We start from the raw sequence: 26,392 nt of genomic DNA, 5'->3' as shown, positions 1-26,392 counted from the left end.
TTTTACATTACTGGGTTTATTTAATTGTCATACTGCCCGTCTCTTGTTGATGGCTTTTATAGTTGCCGAAGCTTTATGATTAATTTGTAGCCCCAGGAGAGGTGGGGAGAGAAGAGGAGAAGAGTCAAGTTTAACTCCTTCTGTGGAACTTCTCCTTTAGTTTTTGAAGACAAGCAAAAAGCAAAGAAGGAATGCTGTGGAAGCAAGAAAATTTAACTGTTCTGCCAAACCTTTTTGTCAGTCTGCTTTCCTAGGAAGAAGGCCTTGCAAGTCTGTTTTGATGACAGGCTGTGTAAGTTGGGTCACACGCTCTTCATCGTGCCTTGCATTCAAACTGAGGTTGTGCTGGCTGTTTTTTGCCATTTCTTTCTCCTCATCCTGTCATGAGAGACCATGAAGCAAATCATGGTGTCTTCACAGCAGTGTTTGATTGTTTTTTATGCAGCACTACTAGATTGTGGTATGAACAGAACTCAGATTTCCCTACATTGCCTGTAACAAGAATATGCAAAATTGGTTTGTCAGCATGCTCAGAGTTAAGCAGTGTGATGCTCAGTGCCTGTGAGTATGGACTTCTGAGAAGATATTTGGATTTCTCTTGATCCAGAATGATGTGATGACTGCAGCTGAAATTAGCAGAGATGGTCTGTTACAAGCAAGCTGATGCAAGGAAGAAAAAAACAGAACAAAGTCAAAGAAAAACCCTGCTTGTTCAATGTGACTTGCACAACTGATATTGGCCCAGATAGGAGATGGGGAACTGTCTCCTCTGGTTGTACCCCATGTTTACAGAGCATTTGTTTATGTTCCAGGTTATGCCGCCAGTACTTTGGGTTCTGATGGGCTCAGAGCACATGGGGAAAGGGAACCTGTGTCTGCTGGCAAAACTGAGGCAGTAGCCACTGGTTAAATGATTGGGTAGGGTTTGGTTTTGGGGTGTGTTGTTGTTGTGGGTTTTTTTCGGGTTTTTTTTGTTTGGGTTTTTATTTTGGTGGTTCTGTGTGAGGAGAGAAGACTTTGTTTGGCTTTTCTCACGGTATTTTCTGTATTTTTTCAAACTGCAGTCAATAAATGTCCCTTCCCACAGTCTATAGACTTGTGATTGTTATTGTAACTCAGCCAGGGATAGACAGAAACTTGTTGTTATATGACAAGTAAAAATTATGCTATTTAATAAGAAGTTTATTCTGCACACAAAAAATGGAAGTATCGATTAATTAGCAATCAAACTACTTATTTTGCCCTCTAGTTTATTGTGTGATGTAGGTTTATGCCACTGATTCATATAACTCATTACAGCTCATAAATGTCACCGTAAAATTAATCAAAATAAGAGTGTTAAAGTGTCTTGCTGTCATTAGTTATCCAGTTGGTTTGGGTTTGTTGACGAGTTTGTAGATAAAGTGTGAATTTTATAGTTGAAGATGTCATAGGACTTGGGTAGCATGCTGCTTCTCATTATGGAAAGAGACTGCCTATATCTAAAAGCAGTAGCTGAAACTTTTTTCTGGTCATAGCTACTACTTGCGTCTCCTTGTCAGCTGTGTCAATCAATGTACTGCACCAAGTTTAAAAGCAATAGATGCAATGGTGATACTTGTCAATAAGTCAGTGATGACTCTTCTGGGATCACAGTACCAATGAGATGCTTTCATTGAATCCTTGCATTCTTTGCCCAAAGAGCAGTCAGTCAAGATCTGGAGCGTAACAGTGTAAGCTGAAACAGCCACTTCTTTAATAGTGCAGCTGATGATTTCCAGATGCAAATTATTGTAATATGCTCAAATACTTTACGTGTAGGCAAGATCCTGGAGTCTGCATCTCAGAAGACTGGCATTGTGAAAAGGCAACTAGGATATAGTACGGAAAGCAATTCGCATCAGTCATTTGACCAGCTGATCAATGACTTGATAATTATCAAGTGATATTATAATAAGATTTTATCACTTGATAATATAATAAGTCTCAGTACTTTACAATAGCAGGTTGTAATACTAAAAAGGTGTGTCTGTTGGTAAATGACACCGGAAGATTTTTGTACAGGGTATATCTTCTTGTAAATTCTAGTTAAGTTGAATGGAACTCTTTGAGGCTAAAACTTCACATTGGTTTATTTTAACAGATTTAGAGTCCAAATGTCTTGACACGTACAGTAATCCAGCTCCAATTGCCATGGGCCTACAGCTATCAATGGTTTTTTTTGTTTTACATCAATAGATTTCAAAGATTTGGGGATATTATATGCTGTTTATTATATAGAGTAAATAAGGTGTGGGAATATAAAGGGATAGAAGGCTGGTGGCTGAGTCATGTAATACATCTCTCAAGTTCCAGTGTGTAGCTTATCTGTGAGATGAGACTATAGATGTGCAGAATTGAAATAGGAACAGCTTTTCGGGTTTTGTGGGTAGGGTATGTCAATCTGCTAGAAATTAGGCACAGAATTTGGTCAAGAAAGAAATTGTATTGTCAGATTGCAGTGTCAGAAGTACTGCCACCTGATCCCAGATAATTTTAAGTAAACCCTAAAGCAGCCTGGTAGATAGCTTTTGTTTGTTTGTTTGACAAGGGAAACATTTCGAGATGTATGCCTTAAGTGACTGAAGATAAACTTTTTAATATGCCTTTTTAAAACTAACATTAAACTGGAATGTCCTTTTTGGTTAGTCTCTCTTCAAAGAAAGATCTGTTTTTAATAACTTATGTGGAAACTATGAAAGATTTAATATGTGACAGCTCTGAAATAGGATGGATGCTACTCTGGTGTGATCTGATTTGGATTCTGACCTAATTTCTTTTAGTGAGTGATTGGTATAAGACTTTGTGGGGTACATGAGCTTATGACTTTTGGAGATTACTGGCTGATATTTTTAGGTTACCAGCTAATCCTGGTTAGGAGTAATGTTTTCATCTGAAAACTGACAGGTCCTTAAATTCTTCCTGGTTTGCTTCAGAATGACAACTGGAAAGCGTACAGAAAAAGCAAAGGATTGTTTGATTATTTCAACCTGTCTCATGCTGTGGCTCTCTTCTACATAATGATGATCTGTGTGCATGGGTGTAAAAAGTGCTATTTTCCTTTAATGCTTAAGCAGAAGGGAAGTCTTCCATTAAAATGTTAATTTTGCACATACTCTAAAAAGTATTGTGTAGCCACATTGCCCCAAAAATGTTTTGAGCCTTTCCTTCTGGATTTTTCTTAATGTTGCTTCGTAGCTGTTTGCAGAGCAGCCAGATTATAGATAAACTAACAAATGCAAATTCACAGTTCCATTTGCTTAGTCAACAGCTGTATTCCATAGATAAGCGCTATGGTCCAGATGTTTTCTCCTTGTTAGCAGTCACTTTTGTGTGCTTGTAACGGCTGAGAGCCCCTTGTTCTTCAATCCCACACTTAGTGTTGGGTTGCTGACTGCTTTGGGTGTTAATTTGGAAGGTAAGCATCTTGTCACCTCTTTTACAGATTGACTCCAGAATGCTTACCAGTTCTATGTATGAGGTCACCTTTGTGAATTTTTATTAAACTTTGTAAGTGTAAAGAAGCATAAAAATAAAGGCCATAGGATCTTGAACGCTGGAGAGTTATTGTAGGACTGTAGCTCCTGTAGCTTCATTTCCTTTTTGGTGTGTGCCCCTTGATGGTAAGGGAAGCCAAAGCAAGGTGGAGAGAAATGAGAATTTGCACTAAAAGTGTAATGTGTATGAGTAATAGTATGTTGTATTGAAATATTGCTCAAACTGAGTGGGTTTTGTTGCTGGTTTGGCATGCTAATATTACTAGGTTTTGCCCTTTTTAGTGAAATGGTATATACTGGATGAGCTTGATGTAAAATTCTGTGGGCCCCCCTGCCCAAAGATTTACTGACTCAAAAGAGCCCTTGCCATACACACTTTGTATTCTGAAACCTCTTCTATTGCCATTACACAGAAATTTCCCATGATGGCTTGGTGAGGTCTTCATCTCATTGGGAACGGGGGCTGAAGTGAAAGGGAGGGGAGTAGGAGGATGTTAGATTCACATGGGTGATGACATGCCTTACGTGACTTCCCTGCATCCTAGCGCACACAGTTATAATCATGCTCTTGTCTCCTGAAAGCAGAAAAGGCTGCAGTTCTGAGAGGAGCGTTAACAGTGAAAGAGAGCAACTAACTCCCAAGAGTTCTCCCACACAAGTCAAGACAAATTTTGCAGTTCTGCAGATCAGTGTGGTTTTTATCCCCACTTCCCTGCCGCCACACACCCCTGTTGCCTTCCACGGCAACTCTTGGGGGTTATTTATGGTGCTTTCAGGGAAGAAACTGCTTCATCTACCGCTCATCAAACAGCTGTTGGGGTAGATGGAGCATTATCTCTCACTGAGGCTTTCTGTGCCTCCTTCGGCCCTTCAGAACTGCCCTAACAACTCTCCATGTCTACTTCCTTATCTTCTTTCCTCTTTCCTGTCCAGTTTCTGTATATCACTTGTGGTTTTTATTTGCTCCCACAATACAGAAAAAAAAATCAAATATTTGGAGAACTTGGTTAATTTGTGAAAGTTTTCTAAATCTGAAAAAGCTGAAGCTGTGGAGGTTTGGCAAACTTATTTAATTATCTGTATTATATCTGAATATATATATCTGAATATTGCACAAATAACACAGAGCTTCAGCTTTCTGCTCTTTATTTACCTGGTTTGGATATGCTGGCAGTATTCCCATGGAAGGAGGCTCAGCTGCCTAGATACCTAAATTGTCTGGATAATGCTTTTGTTTTTTTAATCTCAGATTGTCAGGCATCAAAAGGAGTCTGTTTGTGGGAATGGTTTTGACTTAATTTACATGTGGATGCATGGAATTAAACACATTCATTCCATTAGGGGAGACCTGTCTGTTTTAAGAGCTGCTAGTCAAGTTCTACTCGTTTCCAGCATATTCCTGAAGAGCATGTAGTTGTATGGATACTTGGGAACAGACATTTTTTAAGCAGGATTTTGAAATCTTACAAGGCAACACTGGAAAACCAGAATCCTTCTCTGAGGATGAAGGTCCCTGAAAGAAAGGACTATTGAAAAAAGTCAATGGGAAGATTGCTGTTTAGAAAGGGACCTGAAATAAGGCAACAACAGAATAGAGTACACCTAAGCTCAAATACAAGAATTGACCAAACTTGTCCTCAATTGCTTAGGACAAAAGTAGATGCTTTTCACTCACTTGCTTAATGATACTGTGCAATGTGTTCTGGGACTGTCTGGGAAACAGAATGGGCTTTGTGGTAACCTGCATAAAATTTCATTGATAAAATACTGTAATTATGGAAAGCTGTTGAGTGGAGTCATGCCTATAACCATCCTTTCTTTCATACCAGGGATACAGTTCTTTCAAAGCAGTTTCAAGACTTGTGTCATTTACTTGGCTAAATGCAGGCAAGGTTTGTGGCCAAAATATATTTACTTGCATCTGATGCTTGGTGGAAATTGTGTTGATGAAAGGATGCTTGTTGCTTACAAAAAAAAAACCAACCCCAAAACACAGTTTTGCAAAATTTTAATGGCTTTTTCTAGTAAATGGTTGCAAGAATTGTGGTACTGGCTCCAAAAGTCTTTATCTGTATGGGTTGTGAGTAAAAGCCAACTGTGCTTAAACCAAATAAGATGCTTGGAATAGATATCTGAAGCATGAAACTTTATTTCTTACTAAAACTTCAAAGAATAAATAATTAAGAGTCTGTACAATATGGCAGCTTGGTACCTTGGACCGTGTGTCCAGTGTGCATATTCTCACTTGATTTGACGCTGACTGCTGCTGGTGTTACTGAGTCTAGTTACATATAGACTAATCTAGATGCTGTTCTTTGGTATTTACAATTGTGTTAAAAGTATTTCACTTACAGCAAATCAAGGCTTCTGAGATGGGCAAATGTAGGCTTATGTTAGTAACAATAGAATTCTTCAAATAAGTGCGAGCAGCATTAAAGTATCTGTTGTTTTTTAAAACACCTTCACAGTTAACAACACAGTTGAAACTATAAATTGTCCCTGAGTCATTTTGTGCTTAGCATTTCATGTTACAGTGTATATAAGTATATACACAAGTGTATATAAGTACTGCTTCAATGTTGAGAATAGTATTTGGTTTTTCACAGGTGATGCCATGCTAGCAGGAATATTAACTAAATTGTTTCCACAATGTTTATGGGTACTTCTAGAATATTCATGTTCATGTACACCATTTTGGATGGTGTGGCTGATAGGAAGTGTTAAGGTTTGAGTGGTTTTCAAGTCTGTCAAAATGAGTTGCCTTACCTACTTAACTTTTGAATGGTGGGGTTATACTTGTTAAGGGACTGGAGCATCTGGCATGGGTGGAGAGGCTGAGTGTGCTGGAGGGGGGAAGCTTTGGGGGAATCTTAATATTGTTCATAAATCTCAGATTGGAGGGTGTAAAGAAAACAGGGCCAGACCCTTCTTGATCGTGCCCCAAGACAAGACAAGATGCTTTAAGATAAATTTGAATATAAAAGCTATTATAAAGAGCATCAGTCCTCTAAGTGGTTTTTGTGTATTCCAAATACATACCAGCATGTCTGAGTCTGTGAATACTGCCACAAACTTTGTAGTGTTTATGTGAAAAGTCTGACAGACTTACTTGAAAATAATTAAATTAATCTGTCACAAAGCCAAATAAAACCTTAGCAGTGGAGAAAAACATGTAATCTAAACCTAAAATCAGAACACAGATTAAAATCCTTGTTATATTTTAATATTAAATTTTGAAGGAGATGTGACGAATGTGTGTTGTGTGGGATTTATGGAATGATTCTTAAGTGGCTCAGTGTATCACCAGACTCAGGCAATTAAATACTTACTAGGGCAAAGAGAGAGAAAGGCCAACCGCCATTTTAAAAACTGGATACAATGGGCTTGCTTTTATGTAAATTACAACTTAACAGGTGTTTGAAAACAAGCACAGTTTTTGTGGTGAGAAACACTTTGTCCATGTTCAGCCAAATGAATGAGTTTTAAAGAAGCTGAAAAGAGTTAATTTATTTTCTTTCCGATCTTACTGAAAAAAAAAAAAAAAAAAAGAGATTTAAGGACTTGCTCAGTAACTTTGCAAGGCTGTAACAATGGGTCATTACCAGGCATTGCAGTTAGGTGTTAAAGGTTGATGGAGAGATCAGGCATAATGCTGAAAACATAAACGTAAAGAGAGACATGCTGCCTTTGGGTCATACTTTTTCTTTTACTGCTGCAAAGTAGTACATCACTAATGATCTTTTATAAAAAGAGACTGAAGTGCATTCAATGGTGGGTTCTGCTTCTCAAGTGTTATCAGTATAATCACTCAATATATTATGTTTTATTTTCCTAAATGAAACTGTCTGCTATTTTCATTACTTAACAAAAAAAGGAACAAAAACGTGTGAGTGGAGATGATTTTTATAGTAGTCTCTATTTTCTCAATACTGTAAACAAATGCACAATTTTAAAGTTGAGTAGCATCATTAAGCTGGATTTCTGAGTGATGGAAGCTATTCCTTCTTAAATTGTTGCAAGCCATTTTTTCTTTTTTTTTTAATGGTATAATCCTTCTTCTTAGACCAGCTTCTAACTATTTTGGACTGAGTCTGTTACTTGGTACCAGCTATACTTCTTGTTCTTTATTCCTGTCCCTGAACACCCAGCATTGATAATTCCCTATTCAAATTAATTATTGGAAAAAAAAAACAGATTTGTTTTTCATGCTACAGAAACCCACTGTGCAAATACCTAATTCTTCATAGGTAATCCAACAATAAATCTGTCTACCTTCAAAATAATGTTTTGCACTTCTGGGTGGCTTTCTAGTTTTGTTTTATATTCTTTGATAGAATGCACTGAAGTAGCTGAGGATAGCTTTCATATTGGTGAGTTACGGGTAGTTAGTCTGCTCATTTTATGAACCCAAAGAGTAAGACTGGCCTACTGTGGTCACAGTGCATATTGGTTGGAGCACAACAGAAAGCACCCATGAGCTCTGATTCCTCAGCTAACCTGTAAGGCTGTGACTGCAGTATTTATCAGACTGATGGCAGTGAGGGGTAATAGTATTTTGTGATTACTTGCCAAGAGTGCATTGCTAGCTAGTACTCTGAGCACACAGACCAGAATTCATATCTCAACAGTGTGGGTAGCACTGTGTCCTGAATTTATCTGGAGCTCTTGTGACTTCTTCAAAGTGAAAATAGCCTCCTTCACCTAACATGCAAGCAGTCAACCCATCTCTTCACTTCTAATTCTCTGGCGTCTCTAAAGAAAGGTAATCTTGGTATAGTTCTTCTGGAGGCTCACCGAAAAATGCATCCAACCCTCAGAGGTCGACCTGTCAGAGAACTCACCAGGAAAATTGTGGAATCACAGAATCACTTAGGTTGGAAAAGACCCTTAAGACCATCGAGTCCAGCCGCTAATGTAGCACTGCCAAGTCCACCACTAAACCATGTGCCCTGTCTGCATGTCTTTTAAACACCTCCAGGGATAGCGACTCAACCACATCCCTGGGCAGCCTGTTCCAGTGCTTGACAACCCTTTCAGTGATAACCCATTTATCTGCTTCTACTGTTAACTAAATCTGCTTCAGTTTGCAAAGGGTAGAATGTTTTTTAAAGTTTGCCTTCTAATGTTTTTCTTCTTACCTTGACTGCAACATGTGTCAGATCCCTCGAGGCTGTCACTGTCGAAGTGTGGCATCAGCTGTGCAATGCTAATGAGTTTCAGTAGAACACAACAGCAGTCTCAGCCTGGTGCAGCCCCTGCAGGTTCTTCATCAGTCTTGTCCTGTTTGCAAGAAGGCCACGTTTCTCAAGGATGTTGAGTGTAGAAGTAGCAGCAAATTCTCCTGCAGGGACAGCTTACTAGCATTTTAGTGAAGAAGTCCTGGCTGTAATATTTTATTGAATTTATTAAGAGTCTGCAAGACTTGAGAAAATTATAACACTGTTAGGTCTTCAGGTTTGAGTGACCAGCCAGACAAACTTTTACTGAACTAACTGGTGACAGAAATTTGCAGTGTTTGTAAAGCATGCTGTCCCATCTGCCTGTGGGTTAAATGAGTCCTGTCCTAAAAGGTCAGTCTGTCCTACCTATGAGCCGTATTTTTTATTCCATCTGTTAATGTGAATGCTCTGAAGGTGATGCCGAGAGAGAATTTACTAAATATATACACTTTTTATGGAAACAGATAGTCCTTGAACTGATCAAGTTTTCCTGAATACCAAAATGAAACAGCTTTTGACCACCCTCTCAAAAGACAAGTGGTAGAAGATGATTTCCCATGACTTCTGTCACATATGTATTTCCTTTCTCTTCAGATTCTTCATTCATTTGGGATGTTAGTCTGTATTAGAACTATTTTTGCATTGATTTGTTCTTATGTATTCATATATATGTAGAATATGTATTATGACTACATTTATATTCATAACATAAAAATAAAATGTGACTACAAAAATATCCTAAAATCAGGTAGAAACCTGATAGAATATAAAAAGCAGAGCAGTGAACTATGATTTCTTGTTATGAGGATAATAGGGAATATGTAAAGCTTAAAATGTGGGTCCCTTCAGTTTTTCAGTGTTTAAGCAAATCATGAGAAATAGTTGAAAAGATAACTTTCAGTAACAGTACTCAAGTCTCAAGAAGAGTTTTCTTCTGAATTTTTGAGTTATGGCTGTGATTTACACTGACTTTCCAAATGTAGCAAGTATAATATACCAAATCCTAAAGACTTTTTAAAAAATATTTTTCCCCTTTAGCACATTAGGAAGGAAAGGGCGGGGGGAGAAAAAAGCTGGTGTTGAAAAATTCGGACCTCACTCCTACTCATTTATAAATTGCTGTTAGTGTTCCTGCCTATATGTGTGAGCCTGAGGTCCAGGATTGTGGTTTAAACTATAAGCAGAGATAAGATACTTTTATACAAGAATAAATGTGCACAGATGGAGATAATCAGAAGTGTAGGCTTTTTTAGAGGTGTTAAAAGCCCACCATACCAAGTTGATGTTGATGAGGACTACAGGTGTGAAGTATGCTCAGACATACCCTTAGAGTCTGATTTGTAGAAGGTGTTCAGACACCTACAGGAGTACTCAGGAGTGTCTCATTAAGTGCAGTGGGAGTTGTGTATTTGGACGTGTTCATAAAGCTCTTAGATACCTCTTTGTATCTTTATTGAGATTTCTTCAAAATTCTTGATTTTTGCTCTGCTGTTGACAGTTGCATAATTAAAGGGATTTGGGGGGGGGGGCTTGCCTTGGTTCTCAATTAATGATAAGAAAACTGAATGTGGTCTAAAGGGTAGAAACAACAAAACTTTCAAGGGCAGTATTTTGCATAACATGAAGGATTTCTGTGGGATTCTTTAACCTATTTGGTGCATTAAAATTCAGGAAAAGGACCTTCTGTGCTTTAGAAGTTCTTAATGATAAATGAACAAAGAACCCTTTTTTTTTTTTTTTTTTAAAACCTACTTCTGTAGTTACACCTCTGAGACATCTATTCTTTGAAACTTAGAAGAAAAAATATTTCGGAATCTGTTAACAAATTCTGAGCATTTTTTTATTGACAGTCATCTGGCATGACTGACAAAACCCCCCTTATTTTGCTTTGTGTGTTACTTCCATTTAAGGCACACTTCTGTAGTAAAGGAAAATGTTGGTGTTGGCAGAAATACAGAATTTGTTCTTGTTCCTTAATAGTCATAGCCATTAAATGTGGATAGTCATGTAGCTTTTTTTTATTTAATAATAAAAACTGTAAATGAGATGGGTGGGGTTTTTTTAAATGATATAGTCTTGCATGTAATCCCTGTACTGCATGGTAAGCCTCCATTAAGCTAATAAATCAACCTTCATGTTCTTGAAACCATTTTCACCTACATTCCCAGCCCTTCATAGCCACAGTATTAGCCTCTCCTTCCAAACTCTGAATGTGAGGACATTAAAGAAGAAGCCCAAGTCTTGCAGAGTTTTGACACGCTTTCTGTGAGGTATGGCCGTTTTCATTCTGTCATATAACAGAATTGTTTTAACAGGCGAACACCCCTCCCCCCTTTCTAATCTCAATTTAGTGTAATGTGATTTTTTTCTCTGGCTTTCCTAAGTGTAGCAGTGCTGTGCTGACAGCTCTCTTTAAGTTCTATGTTTTCTTGTACGTGAGGGCTTGTTTCCTGCCTCCACCTGGGCCATGTGCTGCCCTCATTAGACTTTCCTATTAGATAATCTGGAAAAAGCATATTTTTGTTTTCTCCCTTGTTCCTCCCTAACACAGGTAGGCATTCTCCCTTTAATCTCAGCAAAACTACTTCACTGTTCTCTTCAGCTCTCTTCTGAAAAGTCTACTTTGTGATGTCTACAGGAAAAAAAAGAAAATGAGACTCCCATTCTTGTTAGCACTACTTCCTAAGGTTGGTTTCCTTGTGTTTCCAGCCCATCAGCTCATTCTGGTCATCTGTTTTTGCACAGCTTGGCTGCTGGGCACAAGACATATCTTTGTCCTTGGTACTGTCGTATGACAAGCCAAAGTCTCCTAATCCATGTGTAGGGTTTACAATAATGCAAATACTAGCCTGGAGGGGTGGGTCTCACTAAAAATGCTGTGTGTACAATATGACATGTTCACCTGTGTACTCCAGTGAAATCCAGTTGTGGTAATTTCTTTTACTTTATTTTTTCTTTTTTTTTTTTTTCCTACAGGCTGTACTGTATTGGGCAGTTTGATACATTTAGGTACCTAGAATTTTACTTTCCAGACAGAAAAATACATACAAGAATTGCAGCTTGACTTGTCAAAAATGTGGTCAGGGTTGTGGTGTTTTTGTGACCTACAGGCAGCACATTTTATTTGTGTATTTCTTTTTGCATATATGTGTTACCTGAGTTTTATCTCGTCTATTGACTCAGAACATCTTAAGTATTTAGCCTTTAACAATAGCATTAGATGAGCTAGTTTTTCTCCTGCTTTAATTGGAAGTTAGGTCAGATAGAGATGAATGGATTATCTGTTTCACTGGGATTTGTAACCAGCCTTATTGTCTTACAAATTTTATTATTCCTTTAGGTTCTTTTACTTCTGTTTTTGTTGTAGTGGTACATAAGGTTATGTGATCTGTTGAAACCTAGGGGTTGCTGCTTTTCTTCCTTGCCTCAATTTGTTCTTTTTTTGGGTTTTGTTTGGTTTTGTTTTGTTCTAGCCAGTCCCATTTCACTGCTTTTCATGAAAAATTACACAACAAGTATTTAATTTAATATTCTTTTGTAACGGATCTTCTGAAACTTTCTTGCCATACTGAAATAAAACATCCAGTGGAAGAGGAAGAATAGGATATGTTAGTGAATGTATTTTTATTTAAGATAAATTGAATTCAGTGGCTGGCTTTTTTTCATAGTTATGCAACACTAAGTTTAAAAATGAATTCTTGTCAAGGTTCTTGAATAAAAATTGTGGGATGTCTTGGCACCTTTCCCTTTTTGAAAGGGAAAAACTATCTGCTCTTGTTCTTTGAAAATCGGTTTCTTGGGATAGGCTGTAGTATAGGGAGGTCTTTAGTGTTTCGCTGACACTTCTCTAATGCTTGCGGGTTTGCATTTTTAATCTCCCTGATGTTTATTTGCTTGCAGTGTTTGCAATGTCACTTCAGTTTTGCTCATGAAACTTTTTAGGCGTTTATCCTTCACCCACTGCTAATGTTAGATATTTGTTACTCTTGGTTCCTGTTTTGTCCTTCAAACTCCTCCTCCCTTCTCCCTATCCCCTAAAAAGACTGAAATGCCGACTAAAGTGGAGAAAAGTGCCAATCTACCAGTTTCTTTTCATTATCATGCAGTCTTAAAGGTAGTTTTCTTCTGTAAAGCACATTTTAACAAAGTCCTGTATGGTTGTTTTGAAATCTATATATACACATGTAAAAATTGTTTCTCTTGTGCACGTTTGTCAAAAATACACTTAATGCTTTTCTCCCCAGTGAACTTCGTATTCTGAAGTGATGAAAGTGTTCCTGTTTGATTGCTGAGAGTTGCCTCAGATGGCCAGCCTTCAGTGGAGAATGAAATGAATTTTTTATTAAGTTTTGCATCTAGTACATTATAATACTCAAAAGCTATGTAATGAGAATTTCCATTATTCTTTTTAGAGACTGGTGCTATATCAGATTTTGTCCTTTTTTTTGAGAGAGAAAGTATAAAAAAATTCAAGTAATTCTCCCTATCCCCTCAAAAGTCTAAAATGTCAAGTGAAGTGTGGGGAAAAATAGATAGGTATTTTTCATTACCATGCAGAGAAAAAAAAGTTTTTGAAAAGTGAATTTTCATCCCGTTTTAATTGGAAAATATCAAGGAACTAAGCCATAATACGATGGAGGCACAGTGCATTTAGTAGTTGTGCTGGTTTTTGCTGAGAAGGGGTTAATTTTCTCCACTGTAGTGCCTGTGGCGGTCAGGGACCTTTCCAGCTTCCTGTGCTCTGCCATGTGGGCAGGGGGCTGGGAGGGGCGGGGCCACAGCCAGGTCAGCTGACCCCAACTGGCCAATGGGATGTCCATTCCATACCATGTGACGCCATGACCAGTATATTAACAGGAGCAGTTGGCACGCGGGGGGGTGCAGTTGCAGCTCAGGGGCTGGCGGCGTCGGGTGGTGAGTGGCTGCGTTTCGTGCTTTTTGTTTCGGTGGTTCATTCCCCCTCCCTCCCCTCCCCGGGTTTTTCGTGCCTCTCATTGTTTTCCTTTCCATTGCATTTTTGTTGTTGTTGTTTTTATTTTAATTATTAAACTGTTCTTATCCCAACCCAGGAGCGTTACCCTTCCGGTTCTCTCCCTCGTCCCACTGGTGGGGGAGTGAGCGAGCAACTGTGTGGGGCTGAGCCGGCTAAACCACAACAGTCTCTTTTGGCGCCCAACCTGGGGCACGAGGGTTGGAGATAATAAGAGCTGCTGGTCGCAGCACCATGTTGTCCTTTTTGCAGTTGGTGTTAAAGATTGGTGTTGGTTTGTTTAGTCTGCTGTGTTCTGCTGTGATTAGTAATGTCTGGCCTAAGAGATTTGTTATGCAAGCACTCATTTTCAGCTTTATTTGGTGCTTTTGCTGAAACTGTTACTGTACTTTGGATACCACCTTGTTGGGGCAATTAGCAATTATACCTCCTCCTCTGAGAGATTTTATATGGAGGAAATACAGAATAGTACCTTTGCAACTTTGTTCTATGATGTCTCTGCCTCTATTACAACAACCTTTTTGTATCTTGAACATCCTTGGGTGGTTAAGGTATACTTATTGTTAGTTTTTGGGCATGTCGTTTTGGTTTTGACTAAGCAATTTAAGAATATCACCCAGAAATCTGCCCCGAGGCTTGATAGTTACGAGTGGCAGGGCATGTGGGATAGCATGGGCAAATACCTAGGGTAGTGGGTACCCCCAGTGCTTTGGAGTTTCACCCCTGAACAAGTGCAGAATCCTGAAAAACTAGTAGAATATTTGGGGAAAGTATGTTGTTATGCTGGGAACTCCAGAGAGACACAGATAACTACAATGTGCTGGGGCCTGGCGCATGCATACCGAGTCCCGTTCAACAGTATTCAGTGCTCCCAAGGAAAAGAGAAGGTCTCTGGATTGAAAGGCAAAGTGACAGGCACTGTGGTCACTCCAGCCCTGACGACAGGCACTGCGGCCACTCAAACCCCCAGGACAAGCATTGTGGCTACTCAGACCCCCACGACAAGTACTGGAGCTGGCTCAACCCATGCCAGTATCAGTCGCCCCCATACACAAGAAGAAATATTGGAAGCAGATGTCAGCTCGTTTAGAAAGGGATGATGAAGAACCAAGGCCATTATGAGGAGAAGAGGAAGAAGTCATAAATGAAACGGAGACCACCCAATCCCTGTCCTTGAGTGAGTCGCAAGATATGCGAAAAGATTTCAGCCATTGTTCAGGTGAGCACATTGTGACCTGGCTGCTCCGATGCTGGGATAACAGGGCCAGTAGCCTGGAATTAGAGGGAAAAGAAGCCAAACAACTGGGATCCCTTTCTGGGGAAGGGGGCATTGACAAAGCAATTGGAAAAAGAACACAAGCCCTCAGCCTCTGGAGGCAACTCCTGTCTGGAGTGACGGAAAGGTATCCCTTTAAAGATGATGTTACATACTGCCTAGGAAAATGGACAACCTTGGAGAAAGGCATCCAGTATCTAAGGGAATTAGCTGTGCTTGAGGTGATTTATGGTGACCTGGACAATCAACGGTCATCCAAAGATACAGATGAAGCCGAGTGCACACGACCCACGTGGCAGAAGTTTGTACAGAGCGCGCCATCCTTGTATGCATACTCATTGGCAGTGATGTCCTGGAGACAGGACAAGGCACCAAAAGTGGTGGAGGTGATTGATAGACTCTGGGATTATGAAGCAAATATCTCTTCCTTGCTAGTCTCCGTTGTGGAGGAACTATTCCGAGAGGTCCAGCAACTCAAAGAAGATCTGTCCTACTTCCCACCTGTACGGAGTAGTGTCTCAGCTGTTAGGAATAAGCGTCCTTTGGCTCAAAGGAGGGGATACACACCACGGGCCACCCTATGGTTCTACCTGCGTGACCACGGAGAGGACATGATGAGGTGGGATGGCAAGCCTACCTTGACCCTAGAGGCACAGGTACGTGAACTGCAAGGAAGGACAGTCACTCAGGGAGGTTCTTCCAGGAAAGCTGCTGCTCCAATTTCCAGTGAGCAGGTCCCCATCCCACTGGTAGGGGAGTGAGCGAGCAAGCGACTGTGTGGGGCTGAGCTGCTGGCTAAACCATAACAGTAGTAAAAAATAATTTAAGGGGTACTATATACAAACTGTTACTTAGAGGAAATTGGTAGGAGACTTCAAGGCATCAGGGGCAAATGTTTCTATTGATGCTATTTGTAATGTTTGCCTTTAATGCTTTACATGCTTGCCCACCCCTTTTGTGACACCTGACTGGTGCAGGAAGGGGAGGGGGTGTGGGGTAGGTGGTCCAACACTGGAGGGTTTCTTCCTTGTGAACCAGCAGGGAAGAAATCATGAGAAAGCATGGGGAGGCGGTGGGAAAATGGAGAGAGTATATGCTGCTCAGTAGTGGCACTGTGTTACTTGATGGTTCATGAAATGAAGGAAGGAAGAACCCTGCAGCATGTCTACCACAAAACGTTCTAGCTGAAGAGGATTTTTCTGCGCTTCCTCCCTGGCCATGGAAACTGAGTGGAATTGCAAGGAGGGGTTTTGAGGACTATTGTGTTCTTTTGCAGTTTAAATCTAACGTGTATGGTCTCCCTTGTAGTATAGGGAAAGAGAAGCCAATCAGATTTGCCTATCCAGATTTTTCGACTGTACTGCAAACTGAGTGAGGCTAGTAATGGACAGTTTGGATTTTTACATTACCTAGATTGAGAACTAGGCACAAAAAACCGTTTATTTGGGTATACATGCAGTCAGTTGCTCTGTCATTAACTAGGGCAACTATTGCAAGTGAAATTCTACATGTAGTAGAGCCTAACAAGCCATACCTTCTTAACTTCAGTGACCTCTGGTTTGCAGTCATAAATCACAGCGAGCTGCTGCAGTCAGTGCAGGGAGTGCTGTGCAGGTTGCAAGCCAGCTGAAGGTATTGACTCACTCTGTTGGAAAAAGTCTTTGTTTAATGACACACATTTGGCGCATATCTCTTCTCTTGGTCAAGCTGATAGAAGCTTTCCCTGTTCTGTAGTCCTCTACTTCGGTTTATTGATGAAGATAATGGCATAACAATATGGGTTTTGCTTCTCAGTGCTTAGCATGGACTCCTTAGCAAGCCAAAGCAAAGCTCTAGTTGAGGCTTCACAAGTAGCAGACCTGATAAATTGGAACCTTGTGCTTTCATCCAAACTCACAAAACTCGTTGCATCTATAAAACAAGTATTTGGTGGGTTGTTCTCTTGTTAGATTTTGGAGTTTGAAGTTTAGATGGTATATAAGCAAATCGGAAGAAGGAACAGATGAGATACTTAAATCACACTTGATAAAGAAATCTGAAAAATCTGATATGCACCAAAATCATTCTGTTCTCTAGCAGTATGTGTTTCTTGGTTTGTGCTTATATAAAAATGCAGAAAGGATGTTATGCAAGTGTTTCTTTGCTTGACACTCACTACGCAGCCACCTGTTAAAACATAATCGTATGGATGATTCCCAGTACAAGATATAAAAGCTTTGCTGCTTGTGATGAAGTATGTTTACTAACCTTCAGAAAGCAGATTTTGTTGTTAGCAAAGTAGAATTTGAATGCCCGATAAAGTAAACGCATACAAAGTTTGAAAGTAGTACATGGGCTGGAAGATAGTGTAACAGAAACGGAGCAGCCAGCTGACTCCTCCTGTAGAAAACTTCACTTACTCTGTACTTCCCAAACTACAACTGTGGATAAGGGTGGGTTTAAAAACGTGTTCTTTTTTGGCTGTCTTCAGATTTAACAGTATCAAAAAAACCCTCTTGACACTCCTGTGCAGTATTTTATGTGAAAGCACTTGGCTAGTAGCCTAAACTCAGTATCAATAAACATAATTAATTATGCATTGCCAGACCACTGAGGGGAATTTATTCTCTAAATAAACATGGAGAAACTAATGGAAATTGCCAAACTTTATAAAGGTTGGTTACTTCTGTCTCTTGTGTCATCTGTGGTTAGATGCATGTGCATACAGTGTTTCCGACTATCTCTGCCTATCTGACTCTGTGTGTAAAATGTGTTGAAGAGGGTGGCTGTTTCGGAACATTTGAAAGTATTACAGTTTGAAAAACATAAGTTTATAGGAACTCTGAGTTGTCGCTGACCACATGGAAGGAGGTAATGTTCGCCAATTTATTTACGAAATTAATGTGAACTTAGACCTTGGAGTTCATAAGCTGCAAATGTTTAACATGCAACTCATATCACATATTTTCATAATCCTGCATGTAAATCTTGAATAAGTTCTTGTAGCGTGTGGCTTTATTTCCTATTGTTGTCTCCAGCAACCTTAACGTAGCCCCATAATGTCTTCTACAAAGATAATGCGATGTTTTGTCCCTGATGAGCACTGAGAGCTGTAGACATCATTATACTTGTGACTGTATACGCGTGTAGTGGAATGGATCTTATTTACAAACTAAGGGCCAGACCATTATGGTGAAACCAGTGCAAGTGTTTGGAGGATAAATTGCATAGCAATCTAACCCTATGAGAATTTTTTGTTGGTAAAGTTGATATATTGATAAGACTAACTGTAAAATTGGGGAATAGTAGTTATGAAGGAGTTTCCTAATGTCTTGCATAACTTATTTAAGGGAGGTCTTGAAACAGGCTGTTCTAATCACTTTTTGTGACTTTCTCATAAATGAAAATCTCATTCTATTCTCATTGAAGGTGAAAGCTTTGTCAGCTTAAGTGTATCGGGAAATACCGATAACTTTTTTGACAAGCAACCTGTTTCCTCTATCAACAGTTACAGCCCTGTTTGTATTTGGAAACTTACTAGTTATGCATTACCAGTTGCACTTGTAATCTCATTTGTGTCTGTTGACATATTGCTCCTGATGTTGATTTAGTAGTATTTAATGTTAATCAGTTTCCTTGGTCTCACCTGACCCAGTGAATTCAGCCATTCAGTTTGTTTAGCCCTTCTCTATCAGGCTGCTCTTCCCTAGTACCTTTTCTTCTGCTTAACATACATTTTGTTTACTCTCTCTTAGACTTGCATTGAAATGTTTTGTTACCTCATCTCCTCACTCAGGGCATTTGTTTTTCTTCTCCCTGCCTCACCTTTCATTTTCTTTATCAGCTTTATACTTAGTCTTTCTTATACTGATTCCCCCCCGCCCCTTAGATTTTCAAGCTGGTTTATCCCCTCCTTACCAACTATTGTTTTCTCTACAGCTTTATTCTCATATCCACTGTTGTGCAGTTGCATCGATTACTGCATCAATGAAATGCTGATGACACTTGCAAATTATTGTTCATAATTAAAAGGAAGACCTGAGCTTTTTTTCCTATTGATATGGTCTTTATCTGTAATCTGTTACACCTAAAATGTGTGAATACAAAATTTCTACCTCTTCAATTTTTCTAGTCTAGTTTCCCAATGAAACAAGGCTCTTTCAGTCATCCAGTTTTGTCCCTCATAACTTCCAGTTCCCATTGGAATTTCAGTCAAACTGATGGTGAAATCTCTGCAAGCTTTCAGTAAATTAGGAGCTGGCTCAGAAGGCCCCAGCTAGCACAGTAAGGAAAGACATGGAATCAGAAGAGATGGTAAAGAAATAAGATGCAGAAAACTAAATTGCTACTCCTCTTTGAAGTATTTGCATTTTGTTACAGTGATTAGATGGTTGTAGGATGGATCATACATGCTCTGGGCAGCCTTAGTATGTTACTGTGCTGCAGGAATTCAAGAAACCCTTTTTGATATAGTTACGGCTCATTCAAACGTAGGCTGAACTCTGGTTTCAAGTACATTGTGTCTTAGTAAATCTGCAACTGTGTGCCAGTCTATAACCAAAATATATGTAAAGAAGGGGACAGGAGAGTTTGTATACTTTTTTGGCCATTAATGTCACAAACTGTATTATGTTACTTGAGAGGATAGCTGCAGGTAATTGATTTCCCTGGCAATTTCTGTGATGCATATCTAGAGTATGGATGAGTTTGGTGGTTCAGAGTAGTTTAGCATGTTTTCAAACAAGTTTGAGACATGCTTTTTTAAGTGTATTGATGACCCTGCTAATAACGCTTTGATTTATATCGTGGAGTACTCTTGGAGATCACAAACTGAATTCCGCTTTAATGAAAATATTCCAGAAATGCAAGTAAAGTCCTCCAACTGTTGGTGTTTGGTTGTTAAGACCAGACTAGATACAATCAGCAGCACTGTCCTCCCTGTACTGACTCCCACGCACCTGAGCTGAAATGCCTATGGTGTGAATGTCAGGCCCTCAAAACCTACCATTTTGTTTTGTAGATATTCTCCTCTTCTGCTGCAGTACTTGCTAATGTAAGTAGAGATTTTGAGATGTAAGGTGTGATTTTTATGTCTATTAAAGACAGACTTCAGACTTCATTTCCAGGTTTATTTAAGGATAATTTTCTTGTGTAACTTCTAACTAGATCCTTTGAGAAGGAAGAGGGAATTCATGATCACTCAAGCATTTGATACTGTAAATAATTAAATTTGCCAAAATGTTAATGTTTACATTTACTTTGGAACTGCACTGCAGGAGGAATAAGTTTGCTTTCAGCTCTGAAAATGAAGCTAGTTTTGCTACCAAGCCTTGAATGAGAGTATTGACAATAGCCTCAACAAAACATGCTTTGGAAATAGGCCTTTCCAGTAATTTGGATGATTTATAAAAAGCATTGAGGCATTAAATGAAGATCATTACCCAAATTGTTACTGCACTGTGGACCAGAATCGGCAGATGAAATAGCTTTCTCAAGTACATTATAGATTTCTAGAGAACCTGAAAACCTGCAAGTGAGAGAGGCTAAAAAGAGGAACATTGTTAATGAATGGGTATAAGCAATGAAGAGACTTTATGGAGTTGTGCATCCATCCTTCACTACCCTGTTGTGCAGAACATCAGCTCAGAAATCTTTGTTGCTTGCTAGGCCTTTGTCATACCATTTCCTGGATTGTGGGGTTTCTCTGTGTGTCCTCCCACCTCTCCCTGCCTAGCAGTAGTCTAGAGAGAAACTACAAAGCGATATTACTGATTCACTTTCGTTATGCTGCTACTGCCTATGCTGGCTGGTTTTTTTACACTTCGCTTTTTTTTTTTTCCATTTAGCTTTGTAAGGGCTACAGCTGAAACAGAGCTATTCCTCAGAGTTTGCCAGTACAAGTTGTTCTACAGCTGTGTAGGGATGGTGAGAGAGGGGAGACTGTTTTCCACCTACTCAAAATAGTTCATAAGTTGTGCCCTATAATATACTAAGTAAAACTCATATGTTTGCAAAGGAAGCTTGTATAGTTTGTTAGATTATTCAGATAACGGTGGTTATAATAGGTGACAGGTTAGGATGTGGTTGTCATTGGCGTGGTACTGGCTTTTCTTTGAAAATATTGCAGCAGTCGTGGCCAAGTCATTTGGTATTTGTCATAGTTTACAGTAAAGCTTTAAAGTCCATAGCAGCATTGTGAGAATCATGTGCAGAGTGGTTTTATGTGAAGGCTCATATTGTTACTGTTTGCTTATAGCTGGATAGATCAGAATGGCGTAGATATCAAAACTTATGTCTAATGCTCCCTCTGACATTTGCCCAGTGGCTCCCTTCCACTAAGGTACCTGGTCCTGTGCTTTTGGAGGAAAAGCTTTACTTTCAAGTGTGACTGTAGGTTTCTAACTGGGCTTTATTGGACATGCACAGAATGATGTGTGTGTCCCTTTAAACATTTCCACAGTGGGAATGCTATGTTTGTGATAAGAGGTTGTTATAGCTCAACAAAAACATAAGCCGTGTAGCTTTGGTGCTGTTGCTGACCCAGTAACACTACACTCACTCATCAGTTAGGATGGGACAGATTGTCTTTATAATACTGTGGAAAGCTGATCTGTGTGTGGCAAATTGTTGCTACTTACAAGGAAAAATAAACATTTACAGCTTTTATTTCAATGAAAGTTCTCTCTTAATCTTTGGTGGTATTAGGTGTTGATAAATACCAATGTTGATCAACAGGATATATACAGGTGATGCATGAAATAAGATATTTTACTGTCCTACTAACTTTTAAATTAGATATGAAGCAAATTGCAAATTCATGCTTTTCAATAATAGAGAAGGACTTAAATGCAGAAACTGGAGCAAAGGAATAAGCAGCAGTACTGTTGCTTCTGTTTTCCTGAAAGCGGGTTTGTTCACCTGGTGTGCAAAATGCCAAAATACACCCAGTGGAGGTATTTTATTAATGTCATATTTGCGCAAAGATGGGTGCTAGGTGGTAACTCCACAAAGCTAGCACACCACACCAAGAAACTACAAGGTATTTTTACAGTTAAATGTGTCAGTCACAACTAATATTCACACCCCCCCCAGCTAATAATTCTTTAGTTTCTTTCTCACTTCATCCTAAAGGTACATCTCCCTTTAAATTTGCCACGCCTGCTCAGAGAGTAAGTGGCTTATATGAGTAGGGGGCTTTCTGACCTATGGGTGTGATTTTTAGTATTATAATGAGGATAGTTCACCTAAAGGACACTTAGTTTTAGGTCTTATCAACATGCATAAAATATCCCAATTTGTTTTCCTGCTTGACTTCATACTTTATCACCCAGCTTTCAGCATCTTCTGAGGTGGGGTGTTCCCTTTTATTAGTCTCCCAGTTCTTCTTCAAGGATAGAGTCACAAAACAAGTGCTTCCCTTTCTCTCAGCTCCCTCCTCTGACCACCAAATTCTGTTTTGTAAGGCTCACATGGTTCATTGTTATTACTTAGCGGAAAATTCCATTTTCTGTGGGATATCACTTCCAAACAGGTGACTGTGTTGAAATTTTAATTCCATTAAATTTTGTGCTTTGGAGAAGCAACTTGTATTTTCAGCCATTTGTCTAGCCACATGAGCTGGAATGTGTTCAAAACGCTTGCCAAGAACAAATCCGTTGGAAGAAATGTTATACTTTGACCCAGGTTCAAGGCTCTCTAAAGCAACAAGAAATAAATATTTTTTAAGACTAATTTAATGTTCAGCTTAGATCGCTGTGTGGTTTTTCTTCTCCTTATGATCTGAAATACACTTGCTTAATAGCATACACACACTAATATTCTATGTATTTATTTCTACATTTCCTCTATTTTGACTTGACTCTTCTATCTTTTTCCATTGGTATTTGTCCTTTGCAGAAAGTTTGGATATAGAATCCTGTAGCAACAGATTATTTAAACCCAATTTAATGAGAATTTATCTTTGTTTTGATTATCCACAATCCCCGGCAATGGATAAGAAGTTCAAGAAAGTTATTTTTCTTACACATATGTACTTATATTTTTGTCTCCTATTTTTGAAAAACCTTTTCAGTAAGATATAGTGAGTATTTTGAGCATGAACATGTTTGGATCTTTCATTATAATCTTATACTTTATTTTTGGTGCTCTGTCTGGGGTCCAGCATAATTGCCAAAGACTACATTTAGTGTGTTGACCATCAAGTTGACAAGGGATGATAGTTGGGCATCCACATCGATGAGAGCTTTCTTGCTGAATACAAAGAACTTTTTATTTTTCCTCTGTGAGTTGGACAGAGCTGCTGTTGAAAGTTACTTGTTTGTTTTTTTTTTCTTGGACAGACTGCAAGATGTGATGTAACAGGCTGATTTGTGGTTAATAGCAGTGAGTGAGACTGGAGCCTGGAGTATCTGCTTGATGTAAGAAATGAGCTAATTGATCCAATTTCTATATAATAAACTTACTGCTTCTTGGAGTGCTAAGTCATTTGGTTACTTTGATTCTAAGCTGAATTAATTTTATTATACATTAAAAATACGTAAAGTTTTCTGTATAAGCTCATAGCGATGCTTGCAACTCTTACTACCATAGTTACACAGTGTACTAAAGGGATGGGAGAGAATTCCCAGAAACCAAGTTGTACTCACAGAATTGCTGTGCAAGAACCAAGGATGTTTTGCTCATAACTTAGGAGAATTTCCAGGTGATCTGAAACGTATGAGATCATGCTTCTCAGCAGGTGCCATATTTATGCCTTTCAGTGGACAAAAGCCACATGACATAAGAGGATGTCACATATTAGCCTTTGAGGGTAGATGTGAGGAAGGGACGAGAAAAAGCTATCTACTTCTATCTACAGTAGAAATATGATAAAACTATGTAGCCATGAATCCTACTTTTAAAACTAATTAAAATTAATGAAGTAACTTCAAAGTTTGCTTGTTCAGTTACAGGAGACTCTTGAGGCATGAAAGCATGACTCATGCATACTTTTTTCCACTGGTTTTAGGTTTGTAGATCCTTTCTCTAAATCTTAGGATGACTGGGGCTCTCAGTCTCTTTAAGTTACCTTCTTGCAAAATAATAATAAAAAAAAAACCAACCACAATTTCCTAATCTCTTGATCAGCATGCTGACATCCCAAAATACTCTTTTTCAGTGAGAAAATGCTATATTGGACATCTGGTTTTAATGCAGCAGCAAGACGAAGATTATTAATATACCCTGTACTTCTCCTGTAAATGGCTGTAAAAATGTAAATTTTTTTTGTTTTTCAAGGTCAGGAATATTTCTGCTTTTCTGAAGTTCAAGGGCATTCTATTCCTAGTCCTAAAATTCATTCAGTTTTTTGATCTTTTAATAACATTGCTTAGAGAAGATCAGGATAGTTTGTGATTATGGCCTTAACATGCAGTGCCTGGAGTGGTTTTAATCGATAAACAGTATTTGAACCATAAGGATTTCAATCCATAAGGAATTTTCCTTATGGATTTTCCTGTAATCCTTTTTTCTTTCATCTGCTGTGTAAACCTTCCTCCCTTTTTTTACTCTTTCCTCCCTGAAATTTCATGTTGTTTGCTTACCCTGATAATAAGAACATCTGATGGTTTAATTTCTGTAGGACTACACTACACAAAATTATGTGGTTGGTAGAAAACTGGAAATATTTCGGAGTGCTCTGTCACACCACAGACCCACATGGGGAAATAATGGTGGGGTTGCCACCCAAGCCATTTCTAAGTGGAGAATTTTATTTTTGAAAGTGAAGGCAAGCTGCTTGCTCAAGATGAAAATTTACTTGGTTTCATGGCATCTTATCAAAGCCTGCTTTTCTCTCGTTCAACTTGCATCTCACCGCCTTCTGCCAATTTCTACTACATACACACAAGCAAATGTGCCCCCCCAACCTAAAAAAGCCCAAACCCAGAGTATTTATACTCTTACTCTCCCTCAGTCCATCTGTCCTGCTTCTACTGTTGTGACCCAGTGTTGTTCTGCTTTTCTCACTTCATGGGACTGCATCCTAAATCGCCACTTCAGGAACAGTACGTGGTACCATTTCAGCTGTAGATGGGTGGTGAGAGAGAAGACGTAGTGACATCTGTCAGTTAGAAGAAAAGAATGGGTTGGCAGAAGTGTTGCTTAAAATAAAGTCGAGCAGCAGAAGGAAGAGCAAAAGTAAGACTGCATAATTCAGCTAAGAAAATGGTTTTATGCATTTATTTTATATACTAAGGAACTTAAATTATAAAATGTGCAGTTAGCAAAAGTGTGTAAACATCTGTTACCAGATGAGTCTGGTATAGTTGCATGATTTTCCAGCTACCTCTTCTTCCTGAGGTACTGGGAACTGAGACTGTCTGTGAGGTGTGTAGGGAATGTGTTCACCTCCAGCTGGAAGTCTCGCCTAGACCTTGGACTTACATGTTGTCTTTGCTAGCCTGCTTCTGCACCTTCCAGAATTTGTTATCGAGAATCTTATCTTTTGTAGGACTGATCACAAATTAATAACAAAGGTTTATTTTAAGATTAACAAAAATGTTTTGAGGTGCCTTAAAATTTATGACTTGAACTATGGAAATAATTGTTTACTCATTAGTTGTTGAAGTCAGTGGAGTCTTCCAGACTTAAACTCTGATCCGATCATATTTTCCCTTTCTTCAGAAGACTAACCACCAGGTCAGTGTTTCAGAGTCATATGTGATATTTAGCTTCTTCTGAAATCTTGTCAAGTGTTATTGCTGAATTTATCTCTTGGAAGAAGAACATAGCCACTATCATAAGTTGTCAAAGGGTTGCAAGGCTGTAGTTTTCTTCCTTTGTTGCTGTGACCTGGTCAGGCTAGGAGGGCAGGATACAGCCCTGTTCACCCTAAGCAGGCACAGTCAGCTTTTGACTATCCTGCTGTCTGCCCTCCAGGTGATGTGTTTGACACGGTCAGTGGCTAAATGGCAGCTAAACTGTTTCTGCACCCTCAGTGTAACAACTGAGGGCCCTGGGTTTTGCTAGATGTGTGGATGGTTTTATTTTAATAGAACATATTTCCTAAGTTTATTGATTGTTTAATTGCCATGTCAGTACTAAAGTCAAAATGTACATGGTACAAAGGCACTTGATTCCAACCTAAATGATTCTGTGATTCTGTGTGGTATAAGCAGATACCATGTTGAAATGCAAGTATTCTTATCAGAAATCAGGCTTTTTTCTTCTCTGAAATGGTTTATTGTTTCTTTTCTTCTACCAACACAGCATATGACTGTTCTTTGATTTCCCTTGACTGTATTTAAAGTAGTAAGCTATAGCTTATCCTGTTGTTAATGCTGTATTTTGAAAGAAGGAAGGGTAGATGCAGCCTCCAAAAGGACTGAAGAAAGCCAACATCTTGCAGTAAATAAGATCGGGGGGGGGGGTGGGG

General features: G+C 39.0%; 1 protein-coding gene across 3 annotated transcripts in view; it reads left to right on the top strand.

The window, feature by feature from the left end:
* Positions 1-26,392, top strand: part of MGAT5 (alpha-1,6-mannosylglycoprotein 6-beta-N-acetylglucosaminyltransferase) — a 137,409-nt gene that overhangs the window by 19,723 nt on the left and 91,294 nt on the right. The window contains exon 2 of one of the 3 annotated variants that reach the window (XM_064451082.1): positions 23,319-23,396. The exons of the other annotated variants lie outside the window; for them this stretch is intronic. The gene's annotated coding sequence lies outside the window, so the exon portion shown is untranslated. The remainder of the gene's footprint in view (positions 1-23,318; positions 23,397-26,392) is intronic. 3 annotated transcript variants of the gene reach the window in all.

The sequence above is a fragment of the Phalacrocorax carbo genome, chromosome 5 (genome assembly GCF_963921805.1).
Source record: "Phalacrocorax carbo chromosome 5, bPhaCar2.1, whole genome shotgun sequence".
Lineage (NCBI taxonomy): Eukaryota > Metazoa > Chordata > Aves > Suliformes > Phalacrocoracidae > Phalacrocorax > Phalacrocorax carbo.
Note: the sequence above shows the minus strand (reverse complement) of the source record. Positions and strands in the feature narration are given on the sequence as shown.